This window comes from Lactuca serriola, chromosome 2 (genome assembly GCF_051521515.1).
Source record: "Lactuca serriola cultivar US96UC23 chromosome 2, Lser_US96UC23_V15, whole genome shotgun sequence".
Lineage (NCBI taxonomy): Eukaryota > Viridiplantae > Streptophyta > Magnoliopsida > Asterales > Asteraceae > Lactuca > Lactuca serriola.
This window is the reverse complement of record NC_136409.1, coordinates 203,319,767-203,332,232: the sequence shown is the minus strand read 5'-3', so window position 1 is coordinate 203,332,232 and position 12,466 is coordinate 203,319,767. Positions and strand designations below refer to the sequence as shown.

Below are 12,466 nucleotides of genomic sequence, written 5' to 3'. Positions count from 1 at the left end.
GGGTTTTCTGATGAGGGTTGGTCATTAATGGGTAATGATGGAAATTAAGATGTTATTATTCTTGTGAATACTTCTCATTAAAAGCTTATGGGGTTGAATCTTTCATTTGGAAATGGATTTGCACCTGTTAGTAATGATGTAATGTGTGCAAAAGCTTCAATAATCACGGGGTAGTTATGTGATTATTGTGTTTCCTATTTTTCCCTTTGATTATCTCTTGTATTTTTCATAATGTCATATCTATACACTAGGGGTTAACTTTGACATAGTTTTCTTCTTTTTTTCATGTCACCATAGCTAACTGAATAATTGTCAAAGGTAGATGAGAACCTGAAGTTGATAGAATATCTTCTAGAAAGCAAAGTATTGACTAAACCACCTCAACACTCAACCCCTTTTACATTGTTTTCATAATATTGTTACATATAACAAGATATACTTTTTGTTATTGTAGAATCTTGAAATCAAGAATATCAATGATGAAAAGAAAGCATCAATGACAGCACAGTTTGCAAAAGAAGCCACTCTATGAAGAGTTCATGTTGCTAAAAAAGATGATGACATGTCACCAATTGAAGCCATTCTTGCACCATTGGAGGCTGACCTCAAACTTGCTCGATAAAAGGTATATGCTACAAAATAATTTTAGAAACTATAAAAATCTCATGCTTCCTTTTTGTCTTTCAGATTGCAAAGTTACCAGATGACAACAAAGCATTAGATGGATTGACCAAGTCAAAGGAAGCTGCTTTACTTGACGCTGAAAGGATTGTTTAAGTTGCATTAGCAAAAGCTTCAATGGTGGATAATCTTCAAAACAAGAATCAGGAGTTGATGAAACTAATAGAAATTTGTTAGGTATGATGCCTTTAATATTTAAATCTTTAAATAATATCGATTTCATGGAGGAAAATAAAATAATGGTTTTGTTTTTTAGGAGGAAAATAAAATTATGGATAAAATGCATCGACAAAAGGTTGCTGATCAGGTGGAAAAGCTTACACAGACTGTACGTGAGTAACTGATCACATGGCTAACCATACCTACAAAGATTTTTAATCTTACTAAGTTTCCAAACAGTAGATCTTTAGAGAAAAGATTGACATCGAACATGCATTTCTAAATTAGTGGTCAAGTGAAGCAGGTGCATCAACTCACCAAGGGTTGCTTCACTTTGACCATAAATAATGGTGAAAAAAAAAGAATAACTACTAAAATATAATAGTTATCTGTATTAAAAATGTGTAACCTCTTTCCCCTTAATTATATTGTTTGTGTCCCGCCCCTTATATTAAATTGAGAAAAAAATAACAAAAAATAATTACAAAAATTTCAGAATCTTGAATAACAGAATCTTATATCTTCATCATTTAATTGTGTTTTATTAATTATACATACATGTTTATATATCTGGTTAGTCATGTTTGTTACAACAATGGGATTCATCCAAGTTGATAAGACTACAAATTATCTTTTGGATGCCCTTCAAAGGTGTCTCAAGGTAACATAACATATCTATTTATTGTTGGAGTCTTTATATATTAAGTACATGCAATCAGAATATTGACACCTTTATATGTAGTGTGTATTTAAATAGTGATTTGTATGATCTTGTAGGACCTAGATGCATTCACTACAACTATTGTTGTGAGTCTTGCCTTCTCTTTCATTCCTACTTCGTTAGTTGTTGGTATTATGAAGGTAGGCCACTCTCCGGTTGTATTTTTCACATACTTGACAAGGAGCTGTTGTATCTATTCAGACTAGGCTTAGAGAAATGGTTGCAAGAGATGAGTTCAGAAGAAGAAGAAACAAGGCTGCAACTATAGTTCAGGTACTATGGATGAATTATGTTTGTAAAGTATTTAAGAAAATGATTAGAAACAAGGGTGAATTTGTACAGATTAGTTAGCTACTAGCAAGTTGATCTTGAATAAGCAAAGGGCAATGGATTGTATTTTTTGTATCTAATTTGTTTGTAAATTTTTGTTACAACTTCTATTGATTTGTTTTATCTTTCCATGGAACAATTATTTGTATGACATTAAATTTATGCAATGGATTCTATTTTTTGTATATGAAATTTTATTTTCTATTATGAAACATTAAATACAAATTTAATTTGAAAATAAGTAAATCTATAAATAATATTTTTTTTAAACATTTAAAATTATGATACGCAAAAATGTGTGTCATGTTCATTTATGACATGGCCTTTCTTGACAGGGGCTTTCTTGATACGCATTACGTGTCATTAACACGCGCGTCGTAAGGTTATGACACGCGAATGCGTGTCATCTTCCTTTATGCCAGTGCATTTCTTGATACACATTGCGTGTCGTAATTGCGCGTCGTAAATGAGCGTCGTAAATGCGCGTCGTCTCTCTTTATGACAGGGCCTTCCTTGACGCGCATTTGCGCGTCGTCTGAGCCTTTTACACCGCCTCCCTCAACTTCTCCACCATCCACGGTCACCATCACGACCTTCAGCACTCCCAACTAGGCGTCTATCTCTCGAATCTGCACCGGCTTCCCATATATATATATATATATATATATATATATATATATATATATATATATATATATATCCCTGCTTCTTCTTTTTCAACCTTGCTCTTACTTCCCCCAACATCACCATGGCACCAGTCGTCTCTCTCTAAAAAAACAAATCTTATCTGTTCAATTGAAAAGGATGGGCATTGAATTAGTATTACTCGCTTTTAGCCGATTTATTCGGTCAAAATTGATTCGGTAAAACACGAGCTTTATAAACAATCTTTGATGTCAGTCATTTAAAACCCCTCTTCATCCCCAATTGCAGCCTTCGAGTCCACGCCCTCCATAACCACCATATTCAAGCTAATAGATATGAAGCAACTCATGTCTTCTCTTCCCTTATCTCATTTCCAATCCCACCGACGTGTTCCGACCTCTCTCTAAAATCCCAAAACTCTGCTCATATTGCTCTCATATCTCTTCCATCATCTCTTTCTCTTTTCAGCAACCCAACGATTGCAAACCCTTAAAATCCGTCGGAGCCTAACGATCTACGTAGTCATGCCATATAGAGATCCAGAAATCAGGAAGAATTCGCAAAAGGTATCACTCCAGACTTTATCTTTGTATGTATGTGTGTCGATTTTGTGTGTTTTAAAGTCCAATTTTTGGTTTGGATGTGGAGTGGCAACAGGCATCCCTGCTACTCTATCTCTACTCAAAAGAGGTAAAATACCCTGATTACCCTTTCAATCTCTCTTCATATGCGTGGGTGTTTGTAGAAACAGAACCAAATCTCTTTAATTTCGGATTTCACAGATTGAACAATGGCTTATTTTCCCAAGGTTGTTGTTCACATTTTCTTATCTGAATTAGCCTCCGAGCTACTGCTTCTGCCTTTGTCATCGATGCAACAACCTCCACCTACCGTTTCCAACACGAGTAAAAGGTACCAAAACTCACCGCCTATCCATTGTTGCTGCATTTATGTTTCTATTTTTATTTTGGAATTTTTTTTGTCTGAAAGATTTTTGTTTTTTACAGTTTTGACTAACGGTGATGAATACTTGAAGCTTGATGCAGCCTATCCATTGTTGCTGTTGGTTCATAATTGCTGTTGATTCGTTATTCAAGTGATTGCTTCCGCTGGTTTGTTACTCCTTATATTCTCAGATTATTATATTGTCATTGTGGTTATTCATTCACTATCAACATGAATGGAAAGGATGATTTCCTTCAGTCAATCAGTACTCGTTTGGATGGAAAGAATTATACGTATTGGAGTTACATTGTGAAGAACTTCCTTCGTGGGCAGAATATGTGGGGCTATGTCACTAGGACTAAAGCCAAACCCACAGTGCCTCAAACTGAGAATTATGATATGTTGCTTGATGCTTGGGAGACTGATAACTCCAAGGTTATTACTTGGATCAATAACTATGTTACTCAGTCCATTGGTATGCAGTTGGCTAAGTATGATACAACAAAGGAAGTTTGGAATCACTTGGAGAGACTGTATACTTAGTCCAATTTTGCTAAACAATACCAATTGGAATATGATATTCGTGCCCTTCAACAGAATGACCAGAGAATTCAAGATTTCTATGCTGCTATGTCTGATCTCTGGGATCAATTGGCTTTTACTGAATCTAAAGAGTTAAAAGATTTTGAGCCTTACGTTGCTAGGAGGGAAGAACAATGCTTGGTTCAATTCTTGATGGCCTTGCGTTCTGATTTTGAAGGTCTTCGTGGAACAATTCTTCATCGCTCTCCTCTTCCTTCAGTTCATTCAGTTGTCCATGAGTTAATTGCAGAAGAGACTCGTATCAAGTCCCATGCAGATAAAGGGTTTAAAGCAACCTCTACTCCTACTCCCGCTCCTACTATGCTTGCTGTCTCCTCCAGTCAATCTCAACAAACTTCAAGAGTCGCTTATGATGAGTGTGCATTTTGCAAACAGAAGAATCGTTGGAAAGCTTAGTGTCCATTGTTAGTCAACAAGGGTAAATCTGGTCAACCTCAGTTAGGGCTACAAAATAGGTCTGGTCAACAGAAGTATTAATCACGTTCCTCTGGTACTCCTCCATGGACCCCTCGTCCTCCGCAATTTGCTGCTGCTGCTGTTCCACCAGTTGACACATAATCTGTTGGACATATGCCACCATCTGCATTGGATCCCAAGGTGTTTGAGAGCTTTAGACAGTATTTGGCTTCTAATCCTACTGCCATGTTTGCATCTATGTCTCATTTTGGTCCTTCTTCGTCTGACACTTCAGGTATTCCCTCATCTTTGTGGATTTTAGATTCTAGTGCAACCCATCATATGACTCCTCATTTGTCATCATTTACTTCTTTGTCGCAAGTTTCATCTATTTCTGTTAAGTCTGCTAGTGATACATCTATGCCTCAGTCAGTCAGTTATGCTAGTGATACATCTATGCCTCAGTCGTAAGTGTCATCTATTTCTGTTGGGTCTGTCTCCGTTTCTCATATAACTCTTCCTGATGTTTATTACATTCCCAAACTTACTTTGAACCTTGCCTCAGTCAGTTAGTTATGCAAGTATGGTAACTGGGTGTTCTTTTTTGATTCTGTCTGTGTTATACAGGATCAACACACCCAGAAGGTGATTGGGATCGGTTGTAGGGTGGGGGAACTATATGTTTTGGAGGTCCTCAAAGTATCTGTTGTTGCTGCTTCCAACATTGATTTATCTTCTTTTTGTTTGAGTCCTTTGTCGTCTGAGTTTTATCTTTGGCATTCTCGTTTGGGACATGTGTCTGTATCATAGTTGAATTTCTTAGCATCTAGTGGTGTTTTGGGTCATTTAAACTCTTGTGATATTTTTGATTGTAGTGGTTGCGAACTAGCAAAATTTTTTGCTTTACCCTTCAATAAAAGTATGTCTTGTTCTACTGCTCCTTTTTGATATTATTCATTCTGATGTGTGGGGTCCTGCACTAGTATCCACAAAGGGTGGGTCAACCTATTATGTATCTTTTATAGATGATTATACTCGATATACATGGGTTTATCTTATGAAATGCAGATCTAATTTCTTTGGTACTTACAGCAACTTTAGAGATCTTGTTAAAACTCAACATTCGACTGTGATTAAGTGCTTCGGGTGTGACTTAGGGGGTGAATATACCTCTAATGATTTCACTCGGTTACTTGCTTCTAATGGTACCATACACCAGTCTTCGTGTACTGACACACCTCAGCAAAACGGTGTGGCAGAACGAAAACATCATCATATTGTTGAGACTGCCCGCTCATTGCTCCTGTCTGCGCAGGTCCCTAGTGCCTTTTGGGGAGAAGCAGTACTAACTGCTGTGTATGTGATTAATCGTATCCCTACTTCATTGAATTCAGGAATATCTCCTTTTGAAAAGTTATATGGTCATCCGCCAGACTACTCTTCCTGACGAGTTTTTGGATGTACTTGTTTTGTTCTTCGTCCTCATGTTGAAAGGAACAAGCTGGGGCCGAAATCTGCTATTGTGTATTTTTGGGGTATGGGATTGGTCAGAAATGATACCGTTGCTATGATCCTGTGAGTCAGAAGTTATATGTTTCTCGGAACGTTACTTTTTTGGAACATATTCCTTTCTACTCGGTTGGTGCTACAGCCCACAATGTAACAAAGTCAGATCTTCTGCGTATTGATCCTTTTAATGAAGATATAGAGGCTCAAGAATCATCTATGCCACATTATCCCTCAGCACATGACACACCCACTTCTTCAGAGGGTGCCTCGACTCCACCTGTTCCTGAGCCTGATCCTCCAATTATAGAAATTGAGGATCCTCCTCCACCACCACCCCTCAGGAGATCTTCTCATCCTGTCAAGTCCACCAAGCTACCAGATTTTTCTTACTCTACATATTCAGGATCGTTTGCTTCATTTATAGCAAGCATCCATCATCTGTCTGAACCTGAATCATATAGAGAAGTTGTTTCAGATCCTCTTTGGCAGAATGCTATGGCTAAAGAACTCACTGCTCTTCATCAGACTCATACATGGGATTTGGTTTCTCTTCCTCCTGGGAAACATACGATAGGTTGTCGTTGGGTGTACAAGATAAAAACAAAAGATGATGACTCTGTTGAACGATATAAGGCTAGACTTGTAGCAAAAGGGTATTCCCAACAGTATGGTTTTGACTACGAGGAGACATTTGCCCCAGTTGCAAAGATGACGACAGTTCGAACTATGATTGCAGTTGCATCCGTTCGACAGTGGAAGATCTTTCAAATGGATGTCAAGAATGCCTTTTTGAATGGTGACCTTCATGAAGAGGTTTATATGACCCCTCCTCCATGAATTCAACACCGACCGGGTGAGGTTTTTCGGATTCGCAAAGCTTTGTATGGGCTCAAGCAAGCCCCTCGTGCTTGGTTTGAGAAATTCTCCATAGTGATTACCTCTCTTGGATTTGTCCAGAGTAATCACGATTCTGCTCTGTTTGTTAGATGCTCGAGTGCAGGACGGATTCTTCTGTCCTTGTATGTTGATGACATGATTATTACAGGTGATGACCATAGTGGTATTAAGTCTTTGAAGCATGATCTAGCTCGTCGATTTTCTATGAAGGATTTGGGCTTGCTGCGTTATTTCTTGGGTATTGAGGTCGCTCAGTCTAAGAAAGGGTACCTTCTTTCTCATACTAAATATATATCTGACTTATTTACACGGGCGGGACTTTCTGACAATCGGACTGTTGATACCCCTCTTAAAACCAATGCTCGATACTCTCCTACTGATGGTGTTCCTTTGTCTGATCCGAATCTTTATCGTACGGTGGTGGGAAGTTTGGTTTATCTCACAGTCACTCGTCCAGATATTGCTCATGCTGTTCATATCAGTCAGTTTGTTACTGCACCTACCTCTGTTCATTGGGGAGCTGTTCTTCGTATTTTGAGATATCTTCGTGGCACTCAGTTTCAGACTCTCTTGTTTCCCTCGACGTCTTCTCTTGAGTTACGTGCCTATAGTGATGTTGATTGGGATGGTGATCGTCATGATCGTAAGTCTACCACTGGATTTTGTGTATTTCTTGGAGAGTCTCTTATTTCATTGAAGAGCAAGAAACAGGATGTTGTCTCTAGATCTTCCACGGAGGCTGAATATCGTGCTATGGCTGTAACTACATGCGAGATTATCTGGTTACGGTGGCTGCTTGCGGATATGGGAGTTTACATTTCTTCACCTACTCCCTTGAATTGTGATAATAAAAGTGCGATATAAATTGCGAAGAATTCTGTTTTTCATGAGCGGACGAAGCACATTGAAATTGATTGTCATTTTACTCGTCATCATCTGCAGCTTGGGACCATTTCGCTTCCATTTGTTTCATCAACTTTGTAGATTGCGAATATTTTTACGAAGTCTTTATCGGCTTCTCGGTTTCGGTTCTTATGTGACAAACTCTCAATGCTTATTGTTGGGGCATTGTGAGTTTGAGGGGGGATGTTAGTCTATAATATTAGTCTGCTTGTTTATGGGCTATTTTTGTCTTTAGGCCATTAGGGTTTCTGTCTAGCTAGTATTTATATCCGCTTTATTCCTTGTATTCTTAATGCTTTTCTCTGAGAACACTTGTAATTTGTCTTTGATATAATCATATGACAATGTTATCATATATATATATATATATATATATATATATATATATATATATATATATATATATATATATATATATATATATTCGTCAATGCGGGGGCGGGGCGGGTTGGGGATTAGTATACACGGTCCCGGTTCCAATCCCAAATTTAACATAATGGGGATCCCCGGCCGCATCCATGATACCTATTTTGCGGGAAATACCTATCCCCAATTAAGACGGGTGAAATTTTCATGCCTATACATGAACACATATGTATATTATTGAGAATCGTTTTCTAAAAGATAATAATACTAGATTTTAATTATGGAAAGGTTAAAATGTCTAGATATTAATTTTGGAAAATTATACAATATATTAAAATTATCCAACCTTAGCTACAGTAGCTAAGGTTTGACATAATTGGCCCTTCATCTATTGCCTTAGCTACAATAAATTTGATTGTTTTTTTTTGTTGCAGAAAAGGCCCTTTCTTTATGATGGTATCTCATCTTTCGGCTTTCTTGCTTTTCTGGGCAGTTTATGCCGTTTTCTATAAACTTTGTCCACACGTGTCATTTTGATTTTGCTTCACCGTTTTGTCGCCCAATTAGGTTTCGATTTCTGTTTCTGAACCTTTCTCCACCGCCTCATCTGTTGCTTTCAAATGTTACAACCCACTCTAGAAATAGAGAATAAATCCCCGCTTCCAACGACGCCCTTTACTACGTGTTCTTCGTCGGGTTACTGTAACTCTACCTTGGTCACCGCCTCCGGATCCTTCCCCACCGTCGGCTCCGCCGCTTCTGACCATTCCATTCGTAATCGGTGGAGCAAGAACAGATCGGAGAGGAAAACCAAGAAATCGCCAAGTCCGTTGTCGTGTGGTTGTGGCTTCTCGACTCTCATCGACGGCCTGTAACGAGCCAACAAGCCCTTCGCGTTCATCTCTCTCCCTGCTCCACCTCCTTCTAGTTTCTCCCCTTTCTCTGAGACTGTGTATCATCAGGTATGCTCCATTTGTGTGTTTTTGTGAAGTTTTGCCTTGCCTGCTGTAAATTAGGGCTTAAAATGCCTGTGATTTAGAAATCAATCCGTTGAGAGTGTTGTATTTGAGCGTGATGCAAATAACTCAGTTGCTCTTGATTCCGAAGAAAACACATGGCCTGTAAGTTCCCATAATTGAACTCTTTTTTCGTTATGTTCTTTCTCATTATCGATTGTGATAAACCCATTTCCCGATGGTTGGGTTTTCTGATTTTGAATTTGGGTTTGTAATTTAGGAATTGGTGTTTGATGGGAGAATTGTGTTGGCTATGATAATCGAAATGAAACATTAGACTTTTTTGTTTGCAGAAAAAGGTGAAATTGAGGTCCTCGATCTTCTGCATTGAAATCCCTCTTTCACTCGATTTTATTTTGTTTCATTTGATTTGAATCCATCAGGTAAAAATTTCTAATTTGATTTGATTTTTTGTTCCAGGTTTTGAAGAACTCGGCTTATATACTCATCAGGTTTTGAATTGCTATTTTTCCTCATTTATTCTATTTATCTTCTACTTAAATCAACTCTTTTAAAATGAAATACTAATTTCCTTCATGCCATCTCACACTGTAATGTTATATTGAAGGCCTAGATCAAGTCGATGATGTTGAAGATTGAAACCCAAGATAATTTGTACGAACTTGTATGGACTTTTATGAAATTTACCAGAATGGATATTACTTAGGATACATTGTTTTTTTCTCTCCCTTACAATATCAAAAGGCCATTGAAGAAGAATGTATGAAGCTCGAGGAGAAATATTTGTAGGAAATAGTTAATGAAGTCAAAGAGAAGGTAAATTTTAACTTTTTATCATAATTTTGTCACTTTCTTTTACTTTTCTTGTGTTTATTGATTTAGTTTTAATCCTTATGTAATTAATATGTGTGTGGCTTTCTAGGAACCGACTACTATTACTTAAACAATTTGTAGGAACTGATATCACAATGCTTTGGGTAAAATCATCATAGATAGCAATAACAATTCAGAATACTTCCTCACTACCATGCGTATTTATTTTCAACAGTTTGGTGGCATTCTTGAATCTGTTATCATCACTGATAAAATCATCTATATATCTTTCTACTTTATCCCAGGACTACAGGTACAAATGACAACTCATTCATTCAAACTATTGATATCAATTTTATTTCAAATTTTTTTTATCTGTTTTGGGTGTTCTCTTTAATAAGAAGCTTCCGCCTATGTATTCATGCCATATTCAGGTGAATATGACATAGCAAACTCAGAAAAGGTTTGTGTTGAGATCATACAGACAATGGTATGCTTTCTTTGGATTATTCATTGAACTTATAATTATTTAATGTCATATATGAATGACCATCTTTTTAAACCATTCAAAACACAAAGCAACCGATATATAAACTTTTTATAAAATATTTAAAAACAAAAAATAATTCCAACATATCATGTAGGGAATATATTGAAGCAATTAGGGAGATTGAGAATCAGCTCCAAAGAAGGACAATCAAAATAGCCTTTGATGATATTGTTGTAGCATGTGGCAGGTTTTAGTTTTCTTATTGGTTTTCAATTTTTAATGTGATTAATATTCTATTTTAAGCATAATATTAAGTTATCTCTCTAACTTCATTTACATTGTATTTGTATTGAGTTTTAGTGGTGGTATAGTTGTTGGATTGTCAATTGTTTCATGTGTAAGTGAGCCTAAAACAAAAGTAAGTTCATTACACATCGTTTATTTTAATCTAAACTCTTTTATTGAGTCAAGACTATTAATTTGATATAATAATGACAAGTTGTTGCATATTGTGTGTGTCATGATCCCAGATACTTCTATGATTATATCCAAGGTCTACTTGATAGACTTGAAGCAGGAGTCAGTTCACATGATATAGTCAAAATCGAAAATGTAACAACATAAATTTATTTTCATGTATATATATTTTTATGTTTGTTTAATATTTTGTTTTGGTAGGCTAAAGGATTCAGGTATACCATAAGTATTGCACAAGAGCTTAAATTTGTCAAAAAAGTTGCAGAAAGCACTGGTGTGATCCTAGACCTGTTTACAGGTTTGACTTTCCCTCTCATTGACTGAGTGGAAGCCTCAAGTAATTCATAATTTGATTAGTAGTACAAACAGTTGCCAAATGCTCAAATAATGCCAACTTATGAGCAAAAAGGTTGAAAAATAAATACAAATAATTAGTTTTTATTTCTATTTTTTGCATTTAATCCTTTATTGGCCTACATACAACAAATAGCAATGTCCTTTCAGTTTATTGTTTAATATAGTATCTTACTTTCACTTATATTTTTTAAATTTTGTTCATTTTTTAAAGATACTTTAGTGTCTAATATAGCAACTTGCTTTCACGTTAAACTATAAAATGAAAGTACATTGCTACTTCTTAAATGTGGTCAAGGTTGGATAAGATCTTACACCATTTTTTTTTGTGTGTGTGGAATGCAAGAATATATAATATTAAATTACAATATCCTTTGGTGATTATGCAGAAGTCATATTTCATTGTTTTTAGTTCTCATTATTTTTGGTTTTCTGTTGTTAAAAGGTATGTGGACCTAAAGAACAATAATTCAACCAATACGAAATGGATCGTACGATTCTTGAAGAAGTGTGATTTCTTCTCTGTTATTAGTTTTCATTCCTTGCGTAGGTGGTGTTTTTTTCCAGCTGATCATGGAATGGAATGATAGCTTCTGATATAGTTTCAGATGACATATTTTTATTTATGAATATTTGACATCACATGTGTATTAAATATACTGATTTGTTTATTATAGTAATATTAATCAACAGAATAAGATGTTATTTGGTCTTATTTCAATACCTTCCCTTCCGACCCCTGCAAGGGAAACCTGTCTAGTTTGAAAAAAAAAAAAGTTAGGATGCCGTAAAGATTATTTAAAGTTGTTAAAAAAACTAATAAAAAAGCTCAGACTTGTGCCCGGGTCATTTTTTTTTTGTTTTGTGTTTTAGGCAGGATTCTACTTTTACCTTTTTTCCAACTAAAACCTTGTACTTTGAAAGGTTTATAAAAGTGCGACAAAATAATAGGCTGTTAAAACTTTTTTTTTCAAAAAATAAAATTGTAGAATAGTCCTTCAAAAACCAAGAAACTAAGTGGAATAAATTTCTGTAATGTTAATACGTTGCCTAAATACATTGATAATAAAACTATTACATTCGTAACATTAGCAAGTCCACTAAACACATTGATGTGGAGATGCGTAAGCTCGTGTCTTTATGGGTCGTAATTGTGATTAAAGTGGGATGCTTCACTAAATACATAGATGTTTCAAAATA

The 12,466-nt window shown here is 36.0% G+C and overlaps 1 long non-coding RNA gene across 10 annotated transcripts; it reads left to right on the top strand.

Annotated features, from left to right (window-relative positions):
- The first annotated feature begins 8,705 nt into the window (after window positions 1-8,705).
- On the top strand, window positions 8,706-11,981 carry LOC145088195 (uncharacterized). Of its 10 annotated transcripts, none has more exons than XR_013701009.1 (10): window positions 8,707-9,276; window positions 9,392-9,470; window positions 9,592-9,623; window positions 9,740-9,786; window positions 9,877-9,948; window positions 10,055-10,258; window positions 10,380-10,435; window positions 10,590-10,853; window positions 10,966-11,210; window positions 11,712-11,981. It is a non-coding gene; the product is annotated as an uncharacterized LOC145088195 (long non-coding RNA). The 10 variants fall into 10 exon arrangements; XR_013701006.1 differs by having other exon boundaries at window positions 8,708-9,276; window positions 9,740-9,948; window positions 10,055-10,109; window positions 10,181-10,258; XR_013701008.1 differs by having other exon boundaries at window positions 8,706-9,276; window positions 9,877-10,258.
- The last annotated feature ends 485 nt before the right edge of the window (window positions 11,982-12,466 follow it).